Genomic DNA, 10,895 nt, shown 5'->3' on the forward strand with positions numbered 1-10,895 from the left:
TTTCTTTCTTTCTTTCTTTCTTTCTTTCTTTCTTTCTTTCTTTCTACGGTAACGAGTTAAGCGATAGTACGTGCTGGAACCATTATATCACGACCGCGATAGAAATAATTTATTTAATTTTTTAAATCCTATGTTTTCTACATTTAAATAAACCGGATATAAATCCAGAGTTTATTTTGGCATGGGAGGTGGTGTAAAGGTTAAGTTCTTTAAAAGATCATCAAATGTTTTCAATATTGTTTATTTAAAAAAAATAATCTAGAAGATATCATGCCTCCAACCAGCAGCCCAGCTGTTTGGCACAAAGATTGAATAAAAGATCATTTTTGATTCGCTTCTCATATTTATATATGATTTTTTTCTTACGAATCATTCACAAAATACTGCCAAAGTGAGTCTTTTAAGGAGTTAAGATAATCTCTATCAGTTGTTGTAAATAGTAAGGCGCATTGGGGGAGGGAGGAGAGTAAAACAAAACATGTAAATAATATTATTACCTTTTTTTTAACAAAAATTATTTGGGCTAATAGAAGGATTTCCCATCCATATCATAGGTAACAATTTAGGCCTGTATAACTTTAGGGGATGACAAAGTTAATTTGCTGAAGTCGTAAACATTTAGTAACAATCTTTATTTTTTAGAGGATTGAATTTTGTCCCATCTTTTGAAGGATAAGATTAATGTCTTGATTCAGAAGGAACCACTATTTAACTCGAACAAAATTATATTTACCATTATCATAGTTGAGGTGGCATTATTTCTATATTTTCTTCTTTTTGGCCATATTTTTTTGGATTGACTCTAAAAATATATTTCCAACTACCAAATATTTATTAGAATAAAACTGAATAATTTACATCAGAACTAAATGTAAAATGACAATGTTATAAGCATCATCATCATCATAGTCATGAATATGTTTATCAAATTTTATAGGAATATTATAGTACTTAGAAATTTAGCATAAATATTACTCAATCATTTACATCAGAACTAAATGTAAAACGACAATGTTATCATCATCATCATCATTAACATGTTTATCAAATTTTAAAGGAATATATGATATTTTGGGATTTTTAGCAATAGATAAAGAGAATTAACGATAGTCGGGTTTAGTTAAAATATACCTATTTAACTAGTTCCGAATTCTCATACGCATCTAATGGAGGAAGTATATTCTTATTAGAGATCGGCAAATACCGGCCCGGCCCGGCCCAAACCCGGCCATGAATCTATTTAAAAAAATAATTGATCCGAACCGGGCTTGACCAAATTCGACCCGATGCACATCACAGATGCTCTCTGAGGACCATTGCATGATTTATAATTGCTAAAAAAATTTCTACATCTTTTTCATATGATTTTTGAAACCCTAAAAAATAAAGATCTAATTATTTATCTATATTATTATCAAAAAGATGAATGAATTTATCGGTTCTCCGGAGATCAGATATTATCACATGACTAAAAATGGTTCATTTATAAGCCGAGTTATTATCATCTAAGTTTGCTCGCAAATATATGCGCAGTAATTTGGATATGGAATCCACTGAGATTCGGAAAAATTTTATTTGACCGGAAATGTATTTTCAACATTTCTAGATCATCTAACTCTGCTATTTTTCAGATAAATGGAAACTTAATCAATATCTACATGTTGAATCTTCTCCGGAAATCCAATAAAATTGAAAACAAATCTTCTGTAGAATATATTTCTGATTCTTGATCCTGGGTATTATTTCTAAACCATTTTTATCTTATATATTTTTTTAAAATAATGTGATTGGGTTGATGTCGAGTTCTGGGAGATCATCATCTTGTCGGTCAAATTTTATTTAAATGATTTTTGATTTCGTGATAAACTATAAAATTTTCAAAATTTGAGTTATTTTCAATAGCAATTCAAAAAAACTTAAGTAGGACCATTTACGCCGCCTATGATGGACGGCGGCTATAAAATGGCGCGCAGTCGATGACCAATCAAATCGTCGAGATAGTTTTTTCGGCGCGAAGATCTAGTTATAATCTTTCTTTAACTGATTTTACATAATCCCCTAATCGACGTTTTTGAATGACAAGTCGCAAAATGAATTTTAAATAAAAATTAGCTCAATCAAAAAGGAAATTTCGCTGCACATGTTTTTATGTAAATACCTCGGCCGTTTATCTCAAATGCCAGTCAAATTCACATGACAGTCATGCACACGTTTTGTAATTTATAATGACATCTGCATCGGGTCCAATTTTTCGAGATCTCTAATTTATAACACTATTTATATGCATGGGAAATATATGTATAGTTTTTGAATTTCTTCTCTTCTCTTTTCTTCTCTTCTCTTCTCTTCTCTTCTCTTCTCTTCTCTTCTCTTTCTTCTTCTCTTCTCTTCTCTTCTCTTCTCTTCTCTTCTCTTCTCTTCTCTTCTCTTCTCTTCTCTTCTCTTCTCTTCTCTTCTTCTTCTCTTCTTCTTCTCTTCTCTTTTCTATTTCACTTTAATCACCCCTATAATAGTATTGAAAGTGGGTTTTTACGATTCTTTAGCCGATCTTTAAAATCATCTGGAGAGCTTATGGATTTGCAGATTGCGCCAGTTCCATATTCCCATCTTCCTTACCAGGATTATAGCATTTTTTAATATAAAAAATTAGTATTTTCCAAAAATATTAATTCTAGAAAATTCCAAAAATATTTAACATGATTTTCATTAAAGTTGCCTAAGCCTTGAGATTTCGATACTATATGTATAGACCTTTGTTCCTTCACTGAGTAAAATCTTCAGGCTTGCGTAATAATTTTCTGAGTGAAGTATTGAGTTAGCCGTTTTTAAAAATCGGCTCAAAAAGAGCCATTTAACAACACTACTGAAGAGGGTGCCTATGGCTATCGGCGTAAGTCTTTGTTAGATTTCGTAAGAGCCATTAGTTTTGCTTCAAAAATAATTGACTGGGCGATCACCATATAAGATTCTGTTACAAAGGAGAGTTATACTGTTGAGTAGGGTAGTTTGAGAATTTAGAAAAGGGATGGTTAGGTCTTGAAGGTATATCGATCTCATGCTTTAAAAACCATGTGCTGAATCTTGAAGGGCCGAGATAGCTCTCACTTCCTCTGGGGTAAATTCCATTAGGTAAGATGTGGGATTTATACCAGGTTACAGTTGTAATGCCTGATGTGGGGGATGCTTCATAGCTAATTGGGCATAAGTTTTAAAAATGAGGACGAGTGTGTCTAATGAAGAGGACAGCCCAAGTACCCCTTTTAAATCTAAATTATCTATTTTTTCCCCATTTACCTATGGATAATTTTGGCATGGTGGTCATGTCCATTAAAATACTGTCTAAATCATTTAACCTGTTCTTAATTTTTTGGGTGATGGACGGTTTGCCTCTGTCAGTTGGAACTTGAAAGGCATGAAGGCCAAATTAAAAGAGCTTTTTCCACTGCTGTGAGGAGTTAAAGTTGATTAGAAGGTTATTAATAGTTTCGCTATATGATCTAGCCTAATATATGTGATTTAGGTTAAATTCGTCGAAGAAAGAGGGTGTTGGTAACTCATCGGAAGTACAGGGTGAGTCCTCATTAGTTAACGTTAAATGTGATAGAGAAAATGTAGGGGGGGGGATAAGATATGTGAAAGGTGACTGTTGTGATAAATGACACCAGTTACCACTTCTTCCGTGCTTTTTAGGTTTTTTTTTTGTTGATTTGCGTAGCAGCCCACAGTTTGAACGTTTTTTTCTAATTATGATAAGTGCAGAAGAAAGACATTTATATTTATAGGGGGGGGGCAAGGTAGGAAAAGGAATTAGTTTTTTAGAAGAGAGGAGGGGGGGGAATACGATAAAAAAAAATTATTAAAAACAAAAGAAAAAGAGAGTTCCAAATAAAACTGTATTTATTTTAATTAAATGGACCTTAAAAGGATGTTATTTATATAAATAAAATAAACAATCCTTTTTCTTTCTTTCTTTCTTTCTTTCTTTCTTTCTTTCTTTCTTTCTTTCTTTCTTTCTTTCTTTCTTTCTTTCTTTCTTTCTTTCTTTCTTTCTTTCTTTCTTTCTTTCTTTCTTTCTTGTAAAGAATGGTGGATAGAAATGTGGCAAAATCTTTCTTGGAAGAAGGTAAGATTAGCAGCGAATCAAAAAAATAGCACGAGGGAAGTCATTTTTTTAAGACTCTTGGAAAATTTTAAAAGGACGATGAGAAAAGATGAATATAATTTGAATCATTAAGGTTCTTATTGTCGATAGGAATGGAATCAGCATAAGGGTTAAGATATAGTGTGATTCACCTAGGGAAGTTTTCGCAAGTAATTTGGAGAATTGATCAATTTAGACTGTCTCTTTGGTTGAAGATAAGCTAGTTATGATGAGCAGCATGGATATTTTGGAATGTAGCAATTGCTGAGTTCTAATCCTTGTGTCGTAGAAATAGTAGGGTTATATTAGGAATAAAAGAGATCATAATATATATTATTTAAAGCATTATTTTCATGGAATCTGTTGACACTGGATTCGTAAAATTAATTTCAGAAATATCTCTTTCAGAATGAAGTTAGAATAAGATTCTACTTTCATATGGTGTGAATTATCAGGTCAAATTTAATGATGTTTATATATAAAAAAATTTTTTTAATTTAAACCTTAAATATTGAAATTTTGAGAAAAAATTATTTTCGTCAGCTTTTCATAAAGCAACTTATTTGTGCATGCAAAACATATATCATTTATATTTTTTTTATATGTTAAGATCTACTTTATAGTTGATAATCCTCTATTATATAGAATTGGTTACAAGATATTAGGTAAAAGGGCCACTTTTACAAATATATTTAACAGTTAGATAATGTATTACAGTTAATATTTTAATCACCTTTGCTAATCAATGCTTTTACATAATATATATATGTAACAATTTGCATTCAATTTTACCGCCATCTATTTATTTAAAAAAATTAAATATCTTTTGAGGTTGAGTCTCAGGGATAATAAAAGTAAAAGCAGCGGCGTTCTTGCTACTCTAGATTCATCCCACATTGTATGTATTCCTTATCAGATATCTTTTTTTTCTTTCTTCTTCTATTTTTTTTCGAGATCTTAGGAATGCTATTTTTTTTCTTCCTTTGAAAAACAGTTTTGAGTTAAATTTTTGATACGTGTATATATTTTTTATATTACTACAAATTACTATTATTTAAAAACATAATATACCAATTAGAGGTGTTAGAGGTGTTGGGACAATAATATATACAAATTTTAAATTTGTGCGCATAAATAAACATGTTTATTTATATAAAAAAAGAAAGAAAGAAAGAAAGAAAGAAAGAAAGAAAGAAAGAAAGAAAGAAAGAAAGAAAGAAAGAAAGAAAGAAAGAAAGAAAGAAAGAAAGAAAGAAAGAAAGAGTTAACATGTTAATATATCGTTTTTAAATTAATTTTTAACGTATAGTGATAAAACAATGAAGGCAGTGAGAAAACAATAAATTAAACCTTTTTTATTTATTTTATCTAAATCTATATTACAAATTTACTAATTTTTATTTGATATATATAAAGTGTACAAAATTTAACTATCTACAAAAAATAAAACAATTTAATTTTTTTAAGGTTAAATAAGAAAAGAACAATTTAAAGTATTTACATTTAGATAAAAGAAAAGTAAGAAAGTAATTTTTTTAAGGGTATAAAATTTTAAAGGTTATATTATTCATTTTATTTTTACATATATGTCGATTAATTTTTTATTATTTCTTTTATTTTACATTATTGTATTTATCTATTAACTTAATAATTTCTTCTATTATTTTGTTAATACGTTGATCGATTAACTTAAAGTTTCAAACGTTGATGAATGATTGTTTTTATTATTTTAAATTAACATATTAAATAAATATCATATATAAAGAGTTGTAAAAAGAAAAAAATAGATTACAAATATGTGACCCTCTTAAATAAAACTTTTATTATTTTATATGTTAGATTTATTTTAGTTGTTTGATATTATCCTACTTAAATTAATTGTCTTAAAATATCTATATATCCCAGTTTATTATCACTTTTATCTTCAGTGTACATTACCACATTCTGATAACTGATGCTCCAAAAAAAGGTTTAGGCGCAGTCTTATTTCGTATTGAGGGTGATGGCAAAGAAAAACCCATCGCTTTCGCGTCAAGAGCACTATTGAAATTAGAGTTAAATTATACCAATATCGAGAGAGAAGCTTTGTCGGTAATTTACGCGGTTAAAAAATTCCAGGAGTATTTAATAGGCACAAGATTTGTAATAATTACCGGCCACAAGCCACTCCTGTATATATTTACGAAGGGACTCAAGGACAATTCTTCCATATCAATGCGACTCCAAAAATGGAACTTGGCTATGGGAGCGCATGACTTTACGATAGTTCACAGACCCGGGAAACGAAATATTGTACCAGACTGTTTGTCCAGATTACCACTAATGAATACAGAAGAGATGGTACAAAAGTTAGATGACGAAATAATTGATGACAATTTTTGGGACACACCAATAAATTTTAAAAGAATAGTTAAAGAAACTAATAATCAAGAACTAATGGAAGTAATCAACGATATAAGGAATCATGAGCAGATAAAGAACAAAACGTATAAAAATATGGTATTGGAATTGAGTTTAATCAAAGGTTGCCTTTTTAAAGAGAATAGGATCATAATACCGAAAGATAAGAGATTTTGCAAGAGTTGCATAATGGGCATCTCGGTGCTGGAAAAACAAAATCATTAGCGAGAGAGTATGTGGTGGCCTGGTTTAAATGCAGAAATAGATCAGGAGGTAAAGAATTGCGATGCTTGCAATAAATACGCAGACAATCCTCATAATATTCAAAACCCATGGGAAACAGCAACGAAAGTATTCGAGCGCGTACACATAGACTTTGCAGAGTTCAAAGATAATAATTTTATGGTATGTGTTGACGCCTTCAGCAAATTTCCTATTATTAGGAGAATGAGAAACACAACAACGGAATCAACGATTAAAGAATTGATGAAAATAATAAGTTTATGTGGTATACCTAATAGAATAGTCAGTGATAATGGAACTAACTTTACCAATAAATTATTTAAGAAATTTTGCGAAGATCACGAAACCGAACACTTACTCACCGCACCTCACCACCAACAGTCCAATGGCCAATGTGAGCGTATGATTAGATCAATGAAAATGAATATGAAAAAGAATATGGAAAATAATAATAAAATAGACGTAGACATAGCTCTAGAAAAGTTTCTTTTTAATTATCGTAATACACCCAACGCAACGACCAACAAAATATCAAGCGAAATAATGTTCTCCAGAATGATTAGGACAAAATGGGAGTTGATAAAACCGAGGGATGAAAGAGATCATATACTAAATCGCAAGATATCAATAGATAGGGATATAGAAATAGGAGACAGCATATGGTATAAAACTTTTAAGGATAATAATAGGGAAAAAGGTACAATAATGCGCAAACGGAAATTTGTTGTATGAGATAGATACTGGGAACAAAATTATAAAAAGACACTTGGACCAAATAAAAAAAAGATCAACTAATGTTGAACCTTCTTCTAATGGTGCAACAGTTTTTAAAACGAATGTTAATAATAATGCATCACCTTATACATTGAATTTTAGAAGGGGAGGTGATAAACCAAGAAACCAAAATGTACAAGTGAATGATCAGAATCGCAACGTTCAAAGACCAGTTAGAAATAGTGTGTTGCCTAGAAAATTTGAAAATTTTATAATGAATTAAATTTTATAATAAATTTTTTTTCTCTTCCTTATATTAAAACAAAATTAGTTTTTTTTGTGTGTGGAACTAAATTGATAAAACGTACAACAAAAAAAAGATCAACGAAGGAGTTAAATGACAAACGACAAAAATTATAGACAGAGGGCAAATAAGAAATAAAAAAAAAGTGTGAAATGTTAAACAGTGACACTCATGTATTTTATCTTAACTTTAAAAAATTGTTTATTTACATCCTTAAGCTATTTATGGCGTAACTTAAAATATTTCAAATGTAATAAGAATTGTTTCTTTCTTTTTGTTAAAAACAACTTTTATATTTTAAAAAATCAATTTGCTTATAAACTAATATTAAATTTTATATTTTATATTTGATAAATCAATTTACTTAAAAAACGAATGTTCAATTTTATATTTTAACTTTAAAAAGATCAATTTATTATAAACTACATTAAATTAAATTGTCAACATATATAGGAAACTATTTTGAGTTATGTAATCATATAATTTTTAAATTTAAATATCAATAAATTGACTTAAAAATTATATTCTTGAAGTCTGCACCATTAGAAATCTTTAGAAATTTCACTGATGGTATAATAATAGCAACCAATCTCATTTGATAACATATGATATACACAAATCAGGAACATTTTATAGTACTTTTAATCTCCTAAGGTTCATATCATGCAAGGTTCTTCCCGTTTTTTAAAATGAATTTGATAAAATTTTTTATAATAATGCGGGAACTGTATAATTTTTAAAATTTAATTAGTGTTGTTAATGGTAGTTAGATTTATTGGAGATAATTTTGTTAAAATAATCATAAGTAGTTACTTTCAAATTTGACAATGCAAAGACAAGTTAGAACGTAAATATATCCTTGAAAAAAGATATTATATGACTAAAGAGGCTATAAAATATATTTATTTATTTAAAATAAAAGTATTTAAATTGCTTAATTAGATTATTCTATAGAAAATACATGCAATTGCCTAATCGGCTAAAACTACGCCTAAGCCTAATAAGGCTAAGCCTAAAAATCGGCTAAGCCTAATTAGGTAAGCCTAAAAATCGGCTAAAACTAAAAATCGGCTAAGCCTAATTAGGTTAAGCCTAAAAATCGGCTAAGCCTATATAAATCTGCTAAAAATTAGTCAAAATTCTGCATCGATGCTTAGTATTAATTATTATTTATTTATTTTAGTAAAATAATTTATTTTCTTAATATTTAATGTAAATATTTTATTATTATCAACAAATAAACATGATATGATTTAATATTTTTTATTTATATTATTATATTTTGAAATGAAAATAAATTTATTTATTTGATGTTATTTTAATAAAAAAAATAATATGCTGCTATATTGTAAAATTGTAATATTCTTTTTAATATAATTTATTAGTGATTTTCACAATCTTCTTTATAAATACATCTTTTATTGAGGAATTATATTGTAAATTTTATTAGATAAATAAACAATCTTTTAGGTGAAATCTTTTATAATTTTTTTATCATTTTTTTAAAATTATCTATTTTATATTAAATGAGGTGGATTTTATGAAACTTTTTTGATGATTTTATATGATCTTTTTAAGGATAATATTTTAATGTGACAATTGTCATAATCGTTATTTTATAAGTTTTTTGAATTTTTTTGAAGAAAATAGGTTAAAATAAGTATTAATAACATGTGTAAATATAAATTTAGTGAAGTTGTACCAAAGAAAAGTGACAATTGTCATAATCGTTATTTTTAAAGTTTTTTGAATTTTTTTGACGACAATATGTTAAAATAAGTATTAATAACATGTTTAAATAAAAATTTAGTGAAGATGTACCATAGATAAGCGACAATTGTCATAATCGTTATTTTATAAGTTTTTGGAATTTTTTTGAAGAAAATATGTTAAAATAAGTATTAAAAACATGTTTAAATAAAAATTTAATGAAGATGTACCATAGAAAAGTGACAATTGTCATAATCGTTATTTTATAAGTTTTTGGAATTTTTTTGAAGAAAATATGTTAAAATAAGTATTGATAACATGTTTAAATAAAATTTAGTGAAGATGTACCATAGAAAATTGACATTGTCAAAATGGTTATTTTTAAAGTTTTTTGATTTTTTGACGAAAATATGTTAAAATAAGTATTAATACATGTGTAAATATAAATTTAGTGAAGACAATAAAAAGTGACAATTGTCATATTCGTTATTTTTAAAATTTTTTGAATTTTTTTGACGAAAATATGTTAAAATAAGTATTAATAACATGTGTAAATATAAATTTAGTGAAGATGTACCAATGAAAAGTGACAATTGTCATAATCGTTATTCTTAAAATTTTTTGAATTTTTTTGACGAAAATATTTTAAAATATGTATATATAACATGTTTAAATAAAAATTTAGTGAAGATGTACTCTAGATAAGCGACAATTGTCATAATCATTATTTTTTAAGTTTTTTTATTTTTGTTGACGAAAATATGTTAAAATGAGTAATAATAACATGTTTAAATAAAAATTTAGTGAAGATGTACTATAGAAAACGTCAAAAAAATTCAAAAAACTTTAAAATTAACCATTATGACAATTGTCACTTTTCATTGGTACATCTTCACTAAATTTATATTTACACATGTTATTAATTCTTATTTTAACATATTTTCGTCAAAAAAATTCGAAAAACTTTAAAAATAACGATTATGACAATTGTCACTTTTCATTGGTACATCTTCACTAAATTTGTATTTACACATGTTATTAATACTTATTTTAACATACTTTCTTCAAAAAAATTCAAAAAACTTATAAAAGAACGATTATGACAATTGTCACATTAAAATATTATCCTTAAAAAGATCATATAAAATAACATCAAAAAAGTTTCATAAAATCCAGATAATTTTAAAAAAATGATAAAAGATTTCACCTAAAAGATTGTTTATTTATCTAATAAAATTTACAATATAATTCCTCAATAAAAGATGTATTTACAAAGAAGATTGTGAAAATCACTAATAAATTATATTATAAAGAATATTACATTTTTACAATATAGCAGCATTTTTTTTATTAAAAAAACATCAAATAAATAAATTTATTTTC

This window comes from Gordionus sp. m RMFG-2023, chromosome 1 (genome assembly GCF_954871325.1).
Source record: "Gordionus sp. m RMFG-2023 chromosome 1, tfGorSpeb1-WG-v2, whole genome shotgun sequence".
Taxonomy (NCBI): domain Eukaryota; kingdom Metazoa; phylum Nematomorpha; class Gordioida; order Chordodea; family Parachordodidae; genus Gordionus; species Gordionus sp. m RMFG-2023.